General features: G+C 37.2%; 1 protein-coding gene across 4 annotated transcripts in view; it reads left to right on the top strand.

Annotated features, from left to right (window-relative positions):
* The window catches only part of LOC142337411 (dedicator of cytokinesis protein 11-like), a 320,003-nt gene that overhangs the window by 90,014 nt on the left and 210,792 nt on the right, over window positions 1-19,197 (top strand). The window contains exon 1 of one of the 4 annotated variants that reach the window (XM_075386593.1): window positions 18,889-19,004. The exons of the other annotated variants lie outside the window; for them this stretch is intronic. The gene's annotated coding sequence lies outside the window, so the exon portion shown is untranslated. Of the gene's footprint in view, window positions 1-18,888; window positions 19,005-19,197 lie in introns of those variants that run through there. 4 annotated transcript variants of the gene reach the window in all.

Raw genomic sequence — 19,197 nt, 5'->3', positions numbered from 1 at the left:
TAGACCCTCAATTCATTTGAATAAGTCCTTGACTAGGTTGAAAACCAATTTATGTTGAAACACTATATAGCTAGTTTTTGAGCGCGAAATTTGACAACGTATCGAGTACTTTTTTCGTATACCACCTAGGTCAAAAATTCTTTCCCTATTTGACTGTACTCGGACAGTGACACTCCTCCTTAGACCCTCAATTCATTTGAATAAGTCCTTGACTAGGTTGAAAACCAATTTATGTTGAAACACTATATAGCTAGTTTTTGAGCGCGAAATTTGACAACGTATCGAGTATTTTTTTCGTATACCACCTAGGTCAAAAATTCTTTCCCTATCTGACTGTACTCGGACAGTGACACTCCTCCTTAGACCCTCAATTCATTTGAATAGGTCCTTGACTAGGTTGAAAAGCAATTTATGTTGAAACACTATATAGCCACTTTTTGAGCGCGAAATTTGACAACGTATGGAGTATTTTTTTCGTATACCACCTAGGTCAAAAATTCTTTGCCTAACAGACTGTACTCGGACAGTGACACTCCTCCTTAGACCCTCAATTCATTTGAATAAGTCCTTGACTAGGTTGAAAAGCAATTTATGTTGAAACACTATATAGCCACTTTTTGAGCGCGAAATTTGACAACGTATGGAGTATTTTTTTCGTATACCACCTAGGTCAAAAATCCTTTGCCAAACAGACTGTACTCGGACAGTGACACTCCTCCTTAGACCCTCAATTCATTTGAATAAGTCCTTGACTAGGTTGAAAAGCAATTTATGTTGAAACACTATATAGCCACTTTTTGAGCGCGAAATTTGACAACGTATGGAGTATTTTTTTCGTATACCACCTAGGTCAAAAATCCTTTGCCAAACAGACTGTACTCGGACAGTGACACTCCTCCTTAGACCCTCAATTCATTTGAATAAGTCCTTGACTAGGCTGAAAACCAATTTATGTTGAAACACTATACAGCTAGTTTTTGAGCGCAAAATTTGACAACGTATCGAGTACTTTTTTCGTATACCACCTAGGTCAAAAATTCTTTCCCTATCTGACTGAACTCGGACAGTGACACTCCTCCTTAGACCCTCAATTCATTTGAATAAGTCCTTGACTAGGTTGAAAAGCAATTTATGTTGAAACACTATATAGCCACTTTTTGAGCGCGAAATTTGACAACGTATGGAGTATTTTTTTCGTATACCACCTAGGTCAAAAATCCTTTGCCAAACAGACTGTACTCGGACAGTGACACTCCTCCTTAGACCCTCAATTCATTTGAATAAGTCCTTGACTAGGTTGAAAAGCAATTTATGTTGAAACACTATATAGCCACTTTTTGAGCGCGAAATTTGACAACGTATGGAGTATTTTTTTCGTATACCACCTAGGTCAAAAATCCTTTGCCAAACAGACTGTACTCGGACAGTGACACTCCTCCTTAGACCCTCAATTCATTTGAATAAGTCCTTGACTAGGCTGAAAACCAATTTATGTTGAAACACTATACAGCTAGTTTTTGAGCGCAAAATTTGACAACGTATCGAGTACTTTTTTCGTATACCACCTAGGTCAAAAATTCTTTCCCTATCTGACTGAACTCGGACAGTGACACTCCTCCTTAGACCCTCAATTCATTTGAATAAGTCCTTGACTAGGTTGAAAAGCAATTTATGTTGAAACACTATATAGCCACTTTTTGAGCGCGAAATTTGACAACGTATGGAGTATTTTTTTCGTATACCACCTAGGTCAAAAATCCTTTGCCAAACAGACTGTACTCGGACAGTGACACTCCTCCTTAGACCCTCAATTCATTTGAATAAGTCCTTGACTAGGTTGAAAACCAATTTATGTTGAAACACTATATAGCTAGTTTTTGAGCGCGAAATTTGACGTATCGAGTACTTTTTTTGTATACCACCTAGGTCAAAAATTCTTTCCCTATTTGATTGTACTCGGACAGTGACACTCCTCCTTAGACCCTCAATTCATTTGAATAAGTCCTTGACTAGGTTGAAAACCAATTTATGTTGAAACACTATATAGCTAGTTTTTGAGCGCGAAATTTGACAACGTATCGAGTACTTTTTTCGTATACCACCTAGGTCAAAAATTCTTTCCCTATCTGACTGTACTCGGACAGTGACACTCCTCCTTAGACCCTCAATTCATTTGAATAAGTCCTTGACTAGGTTGAAAACCAATTTATGTTGAAACACTATATAGCTAGTTTTTGAGCGCGAAATTTGACAACGTATCGAGTACTTTTTTCGTATACCACCTAGGTCAAAAATTCTTTCCCTATCTGACTGTACTCGGACAGTGACACTCCTCCTTAGACCCTCAATTCACTTGAATAAGTCCTTGACTAGGTTGAAAACCAATTTATGTTGAAACACTATATAGCTAGTTTTTGAGCGCGAAATTTGACAACGTATCGAGTACTTTTTTCGTATACCACCTAGGTCAAAAATTCTTTCCCTATCTGACTGTACTCGGACAGTGACACTCCTCCTTAGACCCTCAATTCATTTGAATAAGTCCTTGGCTAGGTTGAAAAGCAATTTATGTTAAAACACTATATAGCTAGTTTTTGAGCGCGAAATTTGACAACGTATCGAGTACTTTTTTTGTATACCACCTAGGTCAAAAATTCTTTCCCTATTTAATTGTACTCGGACAGTGACACTCCTCCTTAGACCCTCAATTCATTTGAATAAGTCCTTGATTAGGTTGAAAACCAATTTATGTTGAAACACTATATAGCTAGTTTTTGAGCGCGAAATTTGACAACGTATCGAGTACTTTTTTCGTATACCACCTAGTTCAAAAATTCTTTCCCTATCTGACTGTACTCGGACAGTGACACTCCTCCTTAGACCCTCAATTCATTTGAATAAGTCCTTGACTAGGTTGAAAACCAATTTATGTTGAAACACTATATAGCTAGTTTTTGAGCGCGAAATTTGACAACGTATCGAGTACTTTTTTTGTATACCACCTAGGTCAAAAATTCTTTCCCTATTTAATTGTACTCGGACAGTGACACTCCTCCTTAGACCCTCAATTCATTTGAATAAGTCCTTGACTAGGTTGAAAACCAATTTATGTTGAAACACTATATAGCAAGTTTTTGAGCGCGAAATTTGACAACGTATCGAGTACTTTTTTCGTATACCACCTAGGTCAAAAATTCTTTCCCTATCTGACTGTACTCGGACAGTGACACTCCTCCTTAGACCCTCAATTCACTTAAATAAGTCCTTGACTAGGTTGAAAACCAATTTATGTTGAAACACTATATAGCTAGTTTTTGAGCGCGAAATTTGACAACGTATCAAGTACTTTTTTTGTATACCACCTAGGTCAAAAATTCTTTCCCTATTTGATTGTACTCGGACAGTGACACTCCTCCTTAGACCCTCAATTCATTTGAATAAGTCCTTAACTAGGTTGAAAACCAATTGATGTTGAAACACTATATAGCTAGTTTTTGAACGCGAAATTTGACAACGTATCGAGTACTTTTTTTGTATACCACCTAGGTCAAAAATTCTTTCCCTATTTAATTGTACTCGGACAGTGACACTCCTCCTTAGACCCTCAATTCATTTGAATAAGTCCTTGACTAGGTTGAAAACCAATTTATGTTGAAACACTATATAGCTAGTTTTTGAGCGCGAAATTTGACAACGTATCGAGTACTTTTTTCGTATACCACCTAGGTCAAAAATTCTTTCCCTATCTGACTGTACTCGGACAGTGACACTCCTCCTTAGACCCTCAATTCATTTGAATAAGTCCTTGACTAGGTTGAAAACCAATTTATGTTGAAACACTATATAGCTAGTTTTTGAGCGCGAAATTTGACAACGTATCGAGTACTTTTTTCGTATACCACCTAGGTCAAAAATTCTTTCCCTATCTGACTGTACTCGGACAGTGACACTCCTCCTTAGACCCTCAATTCACTTGAATAAGTCCTTGACTAGGTTGAAAACCAATTTATGTTGAAACACTATATAGCTAGTTTTTGAGCGCGAAATTTGACAACGTATCGAATACTTTTTTCGTATACCACCTAGGTCAAAAATTCTTTCCCTATTTCACTCAACTCGGACAGTGACACTCCTCCTTAGACCCTCAATTCATTTGAATAAGTCCTTGACTAGGTTGAAAAGCAATTTATGTTGAAACACTTTATAGCTAGTTTTTGAGCGCGAAATTTGACAACGTATCGAGTACTTTTTTTGTATACCACCTAGGTCAAAAATTATTTCCCTATTTGATTGAACTCGGACAGTGACACTCCTCCTTAGACCCTCAATTCATTTGAATAAGTCCTTGACTAGGTTGAAAACCAATTTATGTTGAAACACTATATAGCTAGTTTTTGAGCGCGAAATTTGGCAACGTATCGAGTACTTTTTTCGTATACCACCTAGGTCAAAAATTCTTTCCCTATCTGACTGTACTCGGACAGTGACACTCCTCCTTAGACCCTCAATTCATTTGAATAAGTCCTTGACTAGGTTGAAAACCAATTTATGTTGAAACACTATATAGCTAGTTTTTGAGCGCGAAATTTGACAACGTATCGAGTACTTTTTTCGTATACCACCTAGGTCAAAAATTCTTTCCCTATCTGACTGTACTCGGACAGTGACACTCCTCCTTAGACCCTCAATTCACTTGAATAAGTCCTTGACTAGGTTGAAAACCAATTTATGTTGAAACACTATATAGCTAGTTTTTGAGCGCGAAATTTGACAACGTATCGAATACTTTTTTCGTATACCACCTAGGTCAAAAATTCTTTCCCTATTTGACTCAACTCGGACAGTGACACTCCTCCTTAGACCCTCAATTCATTTGAATAAGTCCTTGACTAGGTTGAAAAGCAATTTATGTTGAAACACTATATAGCTAGTTTTTGAGCGCGAAATTTGACAACGTATCGAGTACTTTTTTTGTATACCACCTAGGTCAAAAATTCTTTCCCTATTTGATTGAACTCGGACAGTGACACTCCTCCTTAGACCCTCAATTCATTTGAATAAGTCCTTGACTAGGTTGAAAACCAATTTATGTTGAAACACTATATAGCTAGTTTTTGAGCGCGAAATTTGACAACGTATCGAGTACTTTTTTCGTATACCACCTAGGTCAAAAGTTCTTTCCCTATCTGACTGTACTCGGACAGTGACACTCCTCCTTAGACCCTCAATTCATTTGAATAAGTCCTTGACTAGGTTGAAAACCAATTTATGTTGAAACACTATATAGCTAGTTTTTGAGCGCGAAATTTGACAACGTATCGAGTACTTTTTTTGTATACCACCTAGGTCAAAAATTCTTTCCCTATTTGATTGTACTCGGACAGTGACACTCCTCCTTAGACCCTCAATTCATTTGAATAAGTCCTTGACTAGGTTGAAAACCAATTTATGTTGAAACACTATATAGCTAGTTTTTGAGCGCGAAATTTGACAACGTATCGAGTACTTTTTTCGTATACCACCTAGGTCAAAAATTCTTTCCCTATCTGACTGTACTCGGACAGTGACACTCCTCCTTAGACCCTCAATTCACTTGAATAAGTCCTTGACTAGGTTGAAAACCAATTTATGTTGAAACACTATATAGCTAGTTTTTGAGCGCGAAATTTGACAACGTATCGAGTACTTTTTTCGTATACCACCTAGGTCAAAAATTCTTTCCCTATCTGACTGTACTCGGACAGTGACACTCCTCCTTAGACCCTAAATTCATTTGAATAAGTCCTTGACTAGGTTGAAAAGCAATTTATGTTGAAACACTATATAGCCACTTTTTGAGCGCGAAATTTGACAACGTATGGAGTATTTTTTTCGTATACCACCTAGGTCAAAAGTTCTTTCCCTATCTGACTGTACTCGGACAGTGACACTCCTCCTTAGACCCTCAATTCATTTGAATAAGTCCTTGACTAGGTTGAAAACCAATTTATGTTGAAACACTATATAGCTAGTTTTTGAGCGCGAAATTTGACAACGTATCGAGTACTTTTTTTGTATACCACCTAGGTCAAAAATTCTTTCCCTATTTGATTGTACTCGGACAGTGACACTCCTCCTTAGACCCTCAATTCATTTGAATAAGTCCTTGACTAGGTTGAAAACCAATTTATGTTGAAACACTATATAGCTAGTTTTTGAGCGCGAAATTTGACAACGTATCGAGTACTTTTTTCGTATACCACCTAGGTCAAAAATTCTTTCCCTATCTGACTGTACTCGGACAGTGACACTCCTCCTTAGACCCTCAATTCACTTGAATAAGTCCTTGACTAGGTTGAAAACCAATTTATGTTGAAACACTATATAGCTAGTTTTTGAGCGCGAAATTTGACAACGTATCGAGTACTTTTTTCGTATACCACCTAGGTCAAAAATTCTTTCCCTATCTGACTGTACTCGGACAGTGACACTCCTCCTTAGACCCTAAATTCATTTGAATAAGTCCTTGACTAGGTTGAAAAGCAATTTATGTTGAAACACTATATAGCCACTTTTTGAGCGCGAAATTTGACAACGTATGGAGTATTTTTTTCGTATACCACCTAGGTCAAAAATTCTTTGCCTAACAGACTGTACTCGGACAGTGACACTCCTCCTTAGACCCTCAATTTATTTGAATAAGTCCTTGACTAGGCTGAAAACCAATTTATGTTGAAACACTATATAGCTAGTTTTTGAGCGCGAAATTTGACAACGTATCGAATACTTTTTTCGTATACCACCTAGGTCAAAAATTCTTTCCCTATTTGACTCAACTCGGACAGTGACTTTCCTCCTTAGACCCTCAATTCATTTGAATAAGTCCTTGACTAGGCTGAAAACCAATTTATGTTGAAACACTATATAGCTAGTTTTTGAGCGCGAAATTTGACAACGTATCGAGTACTTTTTTCGTATACCACCTAGGTCAAAAGTTCTTTTCCTATTTGACTGTACTCGGACAGTGACACTCCTCTTTAGACCCTCAATTCACTTGAATAAGTCCTTGACTAGGTTGAAAACCAATTTATGTTGAAACACTATATAGCTAGTTTTTGAGCGCGAAATTTGACAACGTATCGAGTACTTTTTTCGTATACCACCTAGGTCAAAAATTCTTTCCCTATCTGACTGTACTCGGACAGTGACACTCCTCCTTAGACCCTCAATTCATTTGAATAAGTCCTTGACTAGGTTGAAAAGCAATTTATGTTGAAACACTATATAGCCACTTTTTGAGCGCGAAATTTGACAACGTATGGAGTGTTTTTTCGTATACCACCTAGGTCAAAAATTCTTTGCCTAACAGACTGTACTCGGACAGTGACACTCCTCCTTAGACCCTCAATTCATTTCAATAAGTCCTTCACTAGGTTGAAAACCAATTTATGTTGAAACACTATATAGCTAGTTTTTGAGCGCGAAATTTGACAACGTATCGAGTACTTTTTTCGTATACCACCTAGGTCAAAAATTCTTTCCCTATTTGATTGTACTCAGATGGTGACACTCCTCCTTAGACCCTCAATTCATTTGAATAAGTCCTTAACTAGGTTGAAAACCAATGTATGTTGAAACACTATATAGCTAGTTTTTGAGCGCGAAATTTGACAACGTATCGAGTACTTTTTTCGTATACCACCTAGGTCAAAAATTCTTTCCCTATCTGACTGTACTCGGACAGTGACACTCCTCCTTAGACCCTCAATTCGTTTGAATAAGTCCTTGACTAGGTTGAAAAGCAATTTATGTTGAAACACTATATAGCCACTTTTTGAGCGCGAAATTTGACAACGTATGGAGTATTTTTTTCGTATACCACCTAGGTCAAAAATTCTTTGCCTAACAGACTGTACTCGGACAGTGACACTCCTCCTTAGACCCTCAATTCATTTGAATAAGTCCTTGCCTAGGCTGAAAACCAATTTATGTTGAAACACTATATAGCTAGTTTTTGAGCGCGAAATTTGACAACGTATCGAGTACTTTTTTCGTATACCACCTAGGTCAAAAATTCTTTCCCTATTTGACTGTACTCGGACAGTGACACTCCTCCTTAGACCCTCAATTCATTTGAATAAGTCCTTGACTAGGTTGAAAACCAATTTATGTTGAAACACTATATAGCCAGTTTTTGAGCGCGAAATTTGACAACGTATCGAGTACTTTTTTTGTATACCACCTACGTCAAAAATTCTTTCCCCATCAGACTGTACTCAGACAGTGACACTCCTCCTTAGACCCTCAATTCATTTGAATAAGTCCTTGACTAGGCTGAAAACCAATTTATGTTGAAACACTATATAGCTAGTTTTTGCGCGCGAAATTTGACAACGTATCGAGTACTTTTTTCGTATACTACCTAGGTCAAAAATTCTTTCCCTATCAGACTGCACTCAGACAGTGACACTCCTCCTTAGACCCTCAATTCATTTGAATAAGTCCTTGACTAGGCTGAAAACCAATTTATGTTGAAACACTATACAGCTAATTTTTGAGCGCAAAATTTGACAACGTATCGAGTACTTTTTTCGTATACCACCTAGGTCAAAAATTCTTTGCCTAACAGACTGTACTCGGACAGTGACACTCCTCCTTAGACCCTCAATTCATTTGAATAAGTCCTTGACTAGGTTGAAAACCAATTTATGTTGAAACACTATATAGCTAGTTTTTGCGCGCGAAATTTGACAACGTATCGAGTACTTTTTTCGTATACCACCTAGGTCAAAAATTCTTTCCCTATCTGACTGTACTCAGACAGTGACACTCCTCCTTAGACCCTCAATTCATTTGAATAAGTCCTTGACTAGGCTGAAAACCAATTTATGTTGAAACACTATACAGCTAGTTTTTGAGCGCAAAATTTGACAACGTATCGAGTACTTTTTTCGTATACCACCTAGGTCAAATATTCTTTGCCTAACAGACTGTACTCGGACAGTGACACTCCTCCTTAGACCCTCAATTCATTTGACAAAGTCCTTGACTAGGCTGAAAACCAATTTATGTTGAAACACTATATAGCTAGTTTTTGAGCGCGAAATTTGACAACGTATCGAGTACTTTTTTCGTATACCACCTAGGTCAAAAATTCTTTCCCTATCTGACTGTACTCGGACAGTGACACTCCTCCCTAGACCCTAAATTCATTTGAATAAGTCCTTGACTATGCTGAAAACCAATTTATGTTGAAACACTATATAGCTAATTTTTGAGCGCGAAATTTGACAACGTATCGATTACTTTTTTCGTATACCACCTAGGTCAAAAAATCTTTCCATAACAGACTGTACTCGGACAGTGACACTCCTCCTTTGACCCTCAATTCATTTGAAAAAGTCCTTGACTAGGTTGAAAACCAATTTATGTTGAAACACTATATAGCCAATTTTTGAGCGCGAAATTTGACAACGTATCGAGTACTTTTTTCGTATACCACCTAGGTCAAAAATTCTTTGCCTAACAGACTGTACTCGGACAGTGACACTCCTCCTTAGACCCTTAATTCATTTGAATAAGTCCTTGACTAGGCTGAAAACCAATTTATGTTGAAACACTATATAGCTAGTTTTTGACCGCGAAATTTGACAACGTATCGAGTACCTTTTTCGTATACCACCTAGGTCAAAATTTCTTTCCCTATCAGACTGTACTCGGACAGTGACACTCCTCCTTAGACCCTCAATTCATTTGAATAAGTCCTTGACTATGCTGAAAACCAATTTATGTTGAAACACTATATAGCTAATTTTTGAGCGCGAAATTTGACAACGTATCGAGTACTTTTTTCGTATACCACCTAGGTCAAAAATTCTTTCCATAACAGACTGTACTCGGACAGTGACACTCCTCCTTAGACCCTCAATTCATTTGAAAAAGTCCTTGACTAGGTTGAAAACCAATTTATGTTGAAACACTATATAGCCAGTTTTTGAGCGCGAAATTTGACAACGTACCGAGTACTTTTTTCGTATACCACCTAGATCAAAAATTCTTTCCATAACAGACTGTACTCGGACAGTGACACTCCTCCTTAGACCCTCAATTAATTTGAAAAAGTCCTTGACTAGGTTGAAACCCAATTTATGTTGAAACACTATATAGCCAGTTTTTGAGCGCGAAATTTGACAACGTATCGAGTACTTTTTTCGCATACCACCTAGGTCGAAAATTCTTTCCCCATCAGACTGTACTCGGACAGTGACACTCCTCCTTAGACCCTCAATTCATTTGAATAAGTCCTTGACTAGGTTGAAAAGCAATTTATGTTGAAACACTATATAGCCACTTTTTGAGCGCGAAATTTGACAACGTATGGAGTGTTTTTTCGTATACCACCTAGGTCAAAAATTCTTTGCCTAACAGACTGTACTCGGACAGTGACACTCCTCCTTAGACCCTCAATTCATTTCAATAAGTCCTTCACTAGGTTGAAAACCAATTTATGTTGAAACACTATATAGCTAGTTTTTGAGCGCGAAATTTGACAACGTATCGAGTACTTTTTTCGTATACCACCTAGGTCAAAAATTCTTTCCCTATTTGATTGTACTCAGATGGTGACACTCCTCCTTAGACCCTCAATTCATTTGAATAAGTCCTTAACTAGGTTGAAAACCAATGTATGTTGAAACACTATATAGCTAGTTTTTGAGCGCGAAATTTGACAACGTATCGAGTACTTTTTTCGTATACCACCTAGGTCAAAAATTCTTTCCCTATCTGACTGTACTCGGACAGTGACACTCCTCCTTAGACCCTCAATTCATTTGATTAAGTCCTTGACTAGGTTGAAAAGCAATTTATGTTGAAACACTATATAGCCACTTTTTGAGCGCGAAATTTGACAACGTATGGAGTATTTTTTTCGTATACCACCTAGGTCAAAAATTCTTTGCCTAACAGACTGTACTCGGACAGTGACACTCCTCCTTAGACCCTCAATTCATTTGAATAAGTCCTTGCCTAGGCTGAAAACCAATTTATGTTGAAACACTATATAGCTAGTTTTTGAGCGCGAAATTTGACAACGTATCGAGTACTTTTTTCGTATACCACCTAGGTCAAAAATTCTTTCCCTATTTGACTGTACTCGGACAGTGACACTCCTCCTTAGACCCTCAATTCATTTGAATAAGTCCTTGACTAGGTTGAAAACCAATTTATGTTGAAACACTATATAGCCAGTTTTTGAGCGCGAAATTTGACAACGTATCGAGTACTTTTTTTGTATACCACCTACGTCAAAAATTCTTTCCCCATCAGACTGTACTCAGACAGTGACACTCCTCCTTAGACCCTCAATTCATTTGAATAAGTCCTTGACTAGGCTGAAAACCAATTTATGTTGAAACACTATATAGCTAGTTTTTGCGCGCGAAATTTGACAACGTATCGAGTACTTTTTTCGTATACTACCTAGGTCAAAAATTCTTTCCCTATCAGACTGCACTCAGACAGTGACACTCCTCCTTAGACCCTCAATTCATTTGAATAAGTCCTTGACTAGGCTGAAAACCAATTTATGTTGAAACACTATACAGCTAGTTTTTGAGCGCAAAATTTGACAACGTATCGAGTACTTTTTTCGTATACCACCTAGGTCAAAAATTCTTTGCCTAACAGACTGTACTCGGACAGTGACACTCCTCCTTAGACCCTCAATTCATTTGAATAAGTCCTTGACTAGGTTGAAAACCAATTTATGTTGAAACACTATATAGCTAGTTTTTGCGCGCGAAATTTGACAACGTATCGAGTACTTTTTTCGTATACCACCTAGGTCAAAAATTCTTTCCCTATCTGACTGTACTCAGACAGTGACACTCCTCCTTAGACCCTCAATTCATTTGAATAAGTCCTTGACTAGGCTGAAAACCAATTTATGTTGAAACACTATACAGCTAGTTTTTGAGCGCAAAATTTGACAACGTATCGAGTACTTTTTTCGTATACCACCTAGGTCAAACATTCTTTGCCTAACAGACTGTACTCGGACAGTGACACTCCTCCTTAGACCCTCAATTCATTTGACAAAGTCCTTGACTAGGCTGAAAACCAATTTATGTTGAAACACTATATAGCTAGTTTTTGAGCGCGAAATTTGACAACGTATCGAGTACTTTTTTCGTATACCACCTAGGTCAAAAATTCTTTCCCTATCTGACTGTACTCGGACAGTGACACTCCTCCCTAGACCCTAAATTCATTTGAATAAGTCCTTGACTATGCTGAAAACCAATTTATGTTGAAACACTATATAGCTAATTTTTGAGCGCGAAATTTGACAACTTATCGATTACTTTTTTCGTATACCACCTAGGTCAAAAAATCTTTCCATAACAGACTGTACTCGGACAGTGACACTCCTCCTTTGACCCTCAATTCATTTGAAAAAGTCCTTGACTAGGTTGAAAACCAATTTATGTTGAAACACTATATAGCCAATTTTTGAGCGCGAAATTTGACAACGTATCGAGTACTTTTTTCGTATACCACCTAGGTCAAAAATTCTTTGCCTAACAGACTGTACTCGGACAGTGACACTCCTCCTTAGACCCTTAATTCATTTGAATAAGTCCTTGACTAGGCTGAAAACCAATTTATGTTGAAACACTATATAGCTAGTTTTTGACCGCGAAATTTGACAACGTATCGAGTACCTTTTTCGTATACCACCTAGGTCAAAATTTCTTTCCCTATCAGACTGTACTCGGACAGTGACACTCCTCCTTAGACCCTCAATTCATTTGAATAAGTCCTTGACTATGCTGAAAACCAATTTATGTTGAAACACTATATAGCTAATTTTTGAGCGCGAAATTTGACAACGTATCGAGTACTTTTTTCGTATACCACCTAGGTCAAAAATTCTTTCCATAACAGACTGTACTCGGACAGTGACACTCCTCCTTAGACCCTCAATTCATTTGAAAAAGTCCTTGACTAGGTTGAAAACCAATTTATGTTGAAACACTATATAGCCAGTTTTTGAGCGCGAAATTTGACAACGTACCGAGTACTTTTTTCGTATACCACCTAGATCAAAAATTCTTTCCATAACAGACTGTACTCGGACAGTGACACTCCTCCTTAGACCCTCAATTAATTTGAAAAAGTCCTTGACTAGGTTGAAACCCAATTTATGTTGAAACACTATATAGCCAGTTTTTGAGCGCGAAATTTGACAACGTATCGAGTACTTTTTTCGCATACCACCTAGGTCGAAAATTCTTTCCCCATCAGACTGTACTCGGACAGTGACACTCCTCCTTAGACCCTCAATTCATTTGAATAAGTCCTTGACTATGCTGAAAACCAATTTATGTTGAAACACTATATAGCTAATTTTTGAGCGCGAAATTTGACAACGTATCGATTACTTTTTTCGTATACCACCTAGGCCAAAAAATCTTTCCATAACAGACTGTACTCGGACAGTGACACTCCTCCTTTGACCCTCAATTCATTTGAAAAAGTCCTTGACTAGGTTGAAAACCAATTTATGTTGAAACACTATATAGCCAATTTTTGAGCGCGAAATTTGACAACGTATCGAGTACTTTTTTCGTATACCACCTAGGTCAAAAATTCTTTGCCTAACAGACTGTACTCGGACAGTGACACTCCTCCTTAGACCCTTAATTCATTTGAATAAGTCCTTGACTAGGCTGAAAACCAATTTATGTTGAAACACTATATAGCTAGTTTTTGACCGCGAAATTTGACAACGTATCGAGTACCTTTTTCGTATACCACCTAGGTCAAAATTTTTTTCCCTATCAGACTGTACTCGGACAGTGACACTCCTCCTTAGACCCTCAATTCATTTGAATAAGTCCTTGACTATGCTGAAAACCAATTTATGTTGAAACACTATATAGCTAATTTTTGAGCGCGAAATTTGACAACGTATCGAGTACTTTTTTCGTATACCACCTAGGTCAAAAATTCTTTCCATAACAGACTGTACTCGGACAGTGACACTCCTCCTTAGACCCTCAATTCATTTGAAAAAGTCCTTGACTAGGTTGAAAACCAATTTATGTTGAAACACTATATAGCCAGTTTTTGAGCGCGAAATTTGACAACGTACCGAGTACTTTTTTCGTATACCACCTAGATCAAAAATTCTTTCCATAACAGACTGTACTCGGACAGTGACACTCCTCCTTAGACCCTCAATTAATTTGAAAAAGTCCTTGACTAGGTTGAAACCCAATTTATGTTGAAACACTATATAGCCAGTTTTTGAGCGCGAAATTTGACAACGTATCGAGTACTTTTTTCGCATACCACCTAGGTCGAAAATTCTTTCCCCATCAGACTGTACTCGGACAGTGACACTCCTCCTTAGACCCTCAATTCATTTGAACAAGTCCTTGACTAGGCTGAAAACCAATTTATGTTGAAACACTATATAGCTAGTTTTTGCGCGCGAAATTTGACAACGTATCGAGTACTTTTTTCGTATACCACCTAGGTCAAAAATTCTTTCCCTATCTGACTGTACTCGGACAGTGACACTCCTCCTTTGACCAGCTACTTAAACAACTCGAAAAGTAAGATCTAAAGGTCCGTAATACAAGGCACAGGGTCAGTTCTCCTGTTTCAGAAGGTCAAACTGGGGCCAAGTTCACTGGCCAATTTCTCAAAAACGGCTTAACCAAAAAGAACCCCCTTAATACAGTTTGCAGCACTGCTTGAGATAGGCATCATATCAAAAAATGAGCCCAATCGGTGCACTCTTCAAGGAGTTATAGCAAAAAGAAGGCACCGTACCAAATGACCCCAGAGCAGAGATACAGCCACATGCAGAGCTAAAATTGACCTTCTGAACTACATAAAATGAGGTGTAAAATATATATGGGGAGATTTGCCATTACAAATGGAGTTCAACGAGCCTATTCGTGGAGTCAAAGTAATGAATTTCAACATTTCACATGTAGAAACGTGAAACGTACCAGTCACTTACTGGTAAAAGGGACCGTATGTTTCTTGGCCAATTTCTCAAAAACGGCTGAAAGAAACAAAACGCAATTTACAGGGATTCAAGTACGGCTCAAGCTGAGTTCAAATCAACAAACAGATCAAAAATCGATTCAATCTACGAGGAGATATTCCAACATCAAGGTACCGTACCAAATGGCCAAAATGACCCATTTCGGTTCCTGTTTCTGTACTATAACCGATAACCACTCATTATCCCTCATTATAACCACCTGTAAAATATATATGGGGACAATCCCCATTATCAAGCCAATCTAATGCACCAATAAACAAAATTTAAATCGCATTATACATGATGTGACAAAGCTCTGGTGTACTGGTACCCTGCTCCAGCAGGTCAAAATAGAGGTACCTGTCCTGGCCAATTTCTCAAAAACGGCTGAACAAAAAAAAACGCCCTTAGCACAGTTTGAAGCACTGCTTGAGATACGCATCATATTAAAAAATGAATCCAATCGGTGCATTCTTCAAGAAGTTATAGCAAAAATAAGGTACCGTACCAATTGAGCATGGAGGAGAGGTACCTCACCTTCAGAGCTAAAACTCATAACCAAGGAGTTTGGTTATAACAACCAAATTTTGTGACAACCTTTGCCATATCACAGGGGATCTACCCAGCCATATTTCAACGTTCCACAACGTTTTTGACCAAGTTTTTATCGGCTCGGCAGGTGGGTCTTCTCTCCAATATGGCCAAAACTGACTGTCCCTGTACCGGTCAATATTTCCAAACTGGTAAGGAAAACGCTATAAGTAATATATATAGTCTGAAAGCTCTGCTCATGACACGTTCAAATATGCAAAAAAATCCAAAATCGGTGCACTCTACGAGGAGATACTTCAAAAACAAGGCGTCGTACCAGGACCCCAAAATGGAAGAAGAAATGAGCTGCAGAGCTAAAATTGACCATCGAGACTCCAGAAAACACCCTATGATTTATACAGGAAATTACTCCCCACTATCTGAGGATTCTAAAACACTATAATATGTACCTTAAATCCACTGTTTTGTGGTACCGAAAATTGGGTCACCCATGATAGCCCGAAAATTCGGACTATTTCAAATTTGAACATTAATAACTTTTTGATTAGGCCGATTTGGGAAACCAACCAAATACTGCAAGCAAGAGGGGTTCAGTGCTAACAAAATGCGACCACTCCCGTTTAATTTGGTCCAGTTCTTTAGGAGATATTAACAAAATACTGATCTGTACCCCATTTTTTGGGCTAAAATCGAAGCCCAAGATCTCCGGATCCGACGCAAAACAACGTGAAAGAGCGTTCCCGGCGTATTTGTGGGTGTAATTCTGGTCCACATCCACGTTCTAGGTCACGGCAAACCTTCATGGTGAGGTGGGAAAAAAATTCCCACCTCACCATGAAGGTTATGATGTTTTGGGTGTTTTGCCATAAAACAACATCCACAGAAATTTGATGAAATCGTGAAAAAAGAAAAATTGTTGAACTAACCTCATTCTTTCGTCCAAGTAGCTCCAAGGACCTGAATAGTTCCTAGAAATCACAAATTGCACGCCGAAAAACCTGTTCTTGATGAAAAACACCACTAAGGGTTTAAAATTTGAGAAATGTTTTGTTTTTCAGCATTCACTGTTGAAGTACCTTTCACAAAAACCTTTTTAGGAAGAAGATCAAAAATTTCAACAAAGAGGCGCTTAAAAGGAAAAAAATGCGCTGTAAATAGCCTATTTTGATTCGTAATTGACAGAGAAATAAGGAAAAATGTATAAACCGAATGCATTTATTTTGCGACGCAATAAATTTTGTTCCTCAGGATTTGCAGATTCTACCTGAATATCAATCGTAAATATTTCAATTCAACCGGGTAATAGTCTGTTTTTTGCCTTGCAATGACGTAAACGATCAGAAACAACGGAGAGAAACTTCTAACTGCGAAATAAGTGCTTTCAAAAGAGTGTCCTAATTTTTCAGCCAAAAATTTTGATAAATTGTCATTTCAAGAAAAACATGCTGTAGTTGTTAATTATCAATAGCTAAGAGAATTAATTTTTTCAAGCAGATAGTGAATGAGAATTGATTAAACAGACAATAGCACTCGAAACAGGCGTAAAAACTAGAGAGAATCAAACAATTGAAAAGCAAATGGGATAAGACTTTATTTAATTTTTCTAGTTCTTAAAGTGCAGCATAGTCAGAGTGCTGCGTTCTTTCCACAATTGAAATTGTTTGCAAATAATAAATAATATGAGGACTAGACTGAAATGGAAGTTTGGTGTTTGAGTTCAATTGCAATACAAAAACTTTCCTTTGGGTTATTAAGAATGAAAAAAAGTTTCTTGAAAATTTATCGGTTCTGTATTTAATAGAAACCACGAAATGAAATCTTATATGTTTAGATATGTCTACTGTTGAATTTAGTTTGCTTGTGTGCTCAAAAAAGAGCAAAAGTCTAATGAGAAAGTATCAAAAAGTATAACGTGATCCACTTTTCCCTCACTTGTTTACAACTTATAAAAATCAAAAAATTTTCAATTTTTTTTTAGTTTTTCACAAATTTTGAGCCCTAATTACCCCTTCAGACTTGTCTAAGCTTCCAAAGAGGCCCGATTCTGCTACAGAAAGGGTTCAAAAGGAATTAGAAGCATACGATCATTTAGGATTTTCGGCAGGTACCTATTTTGTCAGTGAAAAACGTTGTTATCGCAACAAAAAACGTATTATTGACTATTTTGCTGCAACTATGCTTTTTATCACTCCCAATAAACTACTGCCAATTGGTTTTTGTAGTACTTGCTACCTACTAATGATTCAAATTGAAAGACTCTCAGAAAATACTTTTCTAAGAACCAAAGTTCGAGTAAAATAGTTTATCTCATAAGCTGGAACGCGCTGAATGTTTTTGTTTTACTTTTTTTTAGTACTTACCTCTTCACTTAATTTGTGGTAAACAGAATGAAATATTCAAATGATCAATGAACTGTTTTTGTGAAAACGAGCATTTGAAACACGTTATCGACGCTAAAGTCTATATGAAAATTAAAATACTGATTTTTTTCAAGTTTGGCAGTAAATAACTTCTTTACCAGCACGAAAGAAAAAGTCAGCTAGCAGGGCAAACAAGAAAATTCTAGTAATGCGACTATCAAAATGCCACTATATCGAACAAATTTGGTCGAGTACTTGAAACTTTGGGATGGGTAACAGAAAGAACCATTAAAACCATCATTGAAGAATTTTTTTTGAAACGTGTATTGAAGAAAGTTATCGACGCTAAACAGAATAAAAAGGTTGAAGGCACTGGAGGCTTATGGTGGACCTTTTTAGTTTTTAACAACACCACATCTGCTAATTCTGTCAAAAAAATCAACCAGCGGCAAATATTCTAGTGTTTTCCAGGGTTTTTATAAAAATTTATAAATAATCCATTTTTTACAAAATTTATAAATATTTATAAAATATAAATTATTATCGAATAGCTTTACATTCAGGTTTTTAAGTAAAATATCGCAGAGCTTTAGCGCGAACTTCAGAAAAAAATTTAAAATAATGAAAAAACAGTTGGATTAAAAATTTATAACTTTTTATAAATTTTGCATTATTTTCTTGAAGTTTATAAAAATTTATAAATAATCCATTAATTTCAAGAAATTTACAAATTTTTATAAATTTTCCATTAATTTTCGACTAGGGTATTAAAGAGTAGCATTAAAGTTAATACGAAAAAATTGATACGAAATCTTAAAACTGCCTAAGAAAAAAATGCCCCCCCCCCCCCAAAAAAAATGCACGTGTTTATTCTTAGTGTGGGGGGGGGGGGGGGGGTTCGAAACAGAATAGAGCTTAGATTTTTTGCATATGCAGATGTTGCAAGGGTGTTCAGCACAGCTGTAGAAAATGGCCAATTATTTAGTTATGTTTTGTTTCACCAATTATCCTTAGAAAATATTGCACAGGCGGCTGTACCAATAATTCAGGTAATTCAACTACATGTTGTTCTCTTGATAAGACCGCCCGAAAAACTGTATTCAAAGCACCACTCAAACGAATGTTGTCAAAAGCATGTAAATGTTTGGGACCTTTCCGTTGATACTTCGCAGTAATTTGTATACCGCTCCCTCTGACACGCAGGTTTCTTATTGTTCTATAGCTCATGAAACGGAGAATGGG

Source organism: Convolutriloba macropyga, chromosome 4 (assembly GCF_964194025.1).
Source record: "Convolutriloba macropyga chromosome 4, txConMacr16.3, whole genome shotgun sequence".
NCBI lineage: Eukaryota > Metazoa > Xenacoelomorpha > Acoela > Convolutidae > Convolutriloba > Convolutriloba macropyga.
Note: the sequence above shows the minus strand (reverse complement) of the source record. Positions and strands in the feature narration are given on the sequence as shown.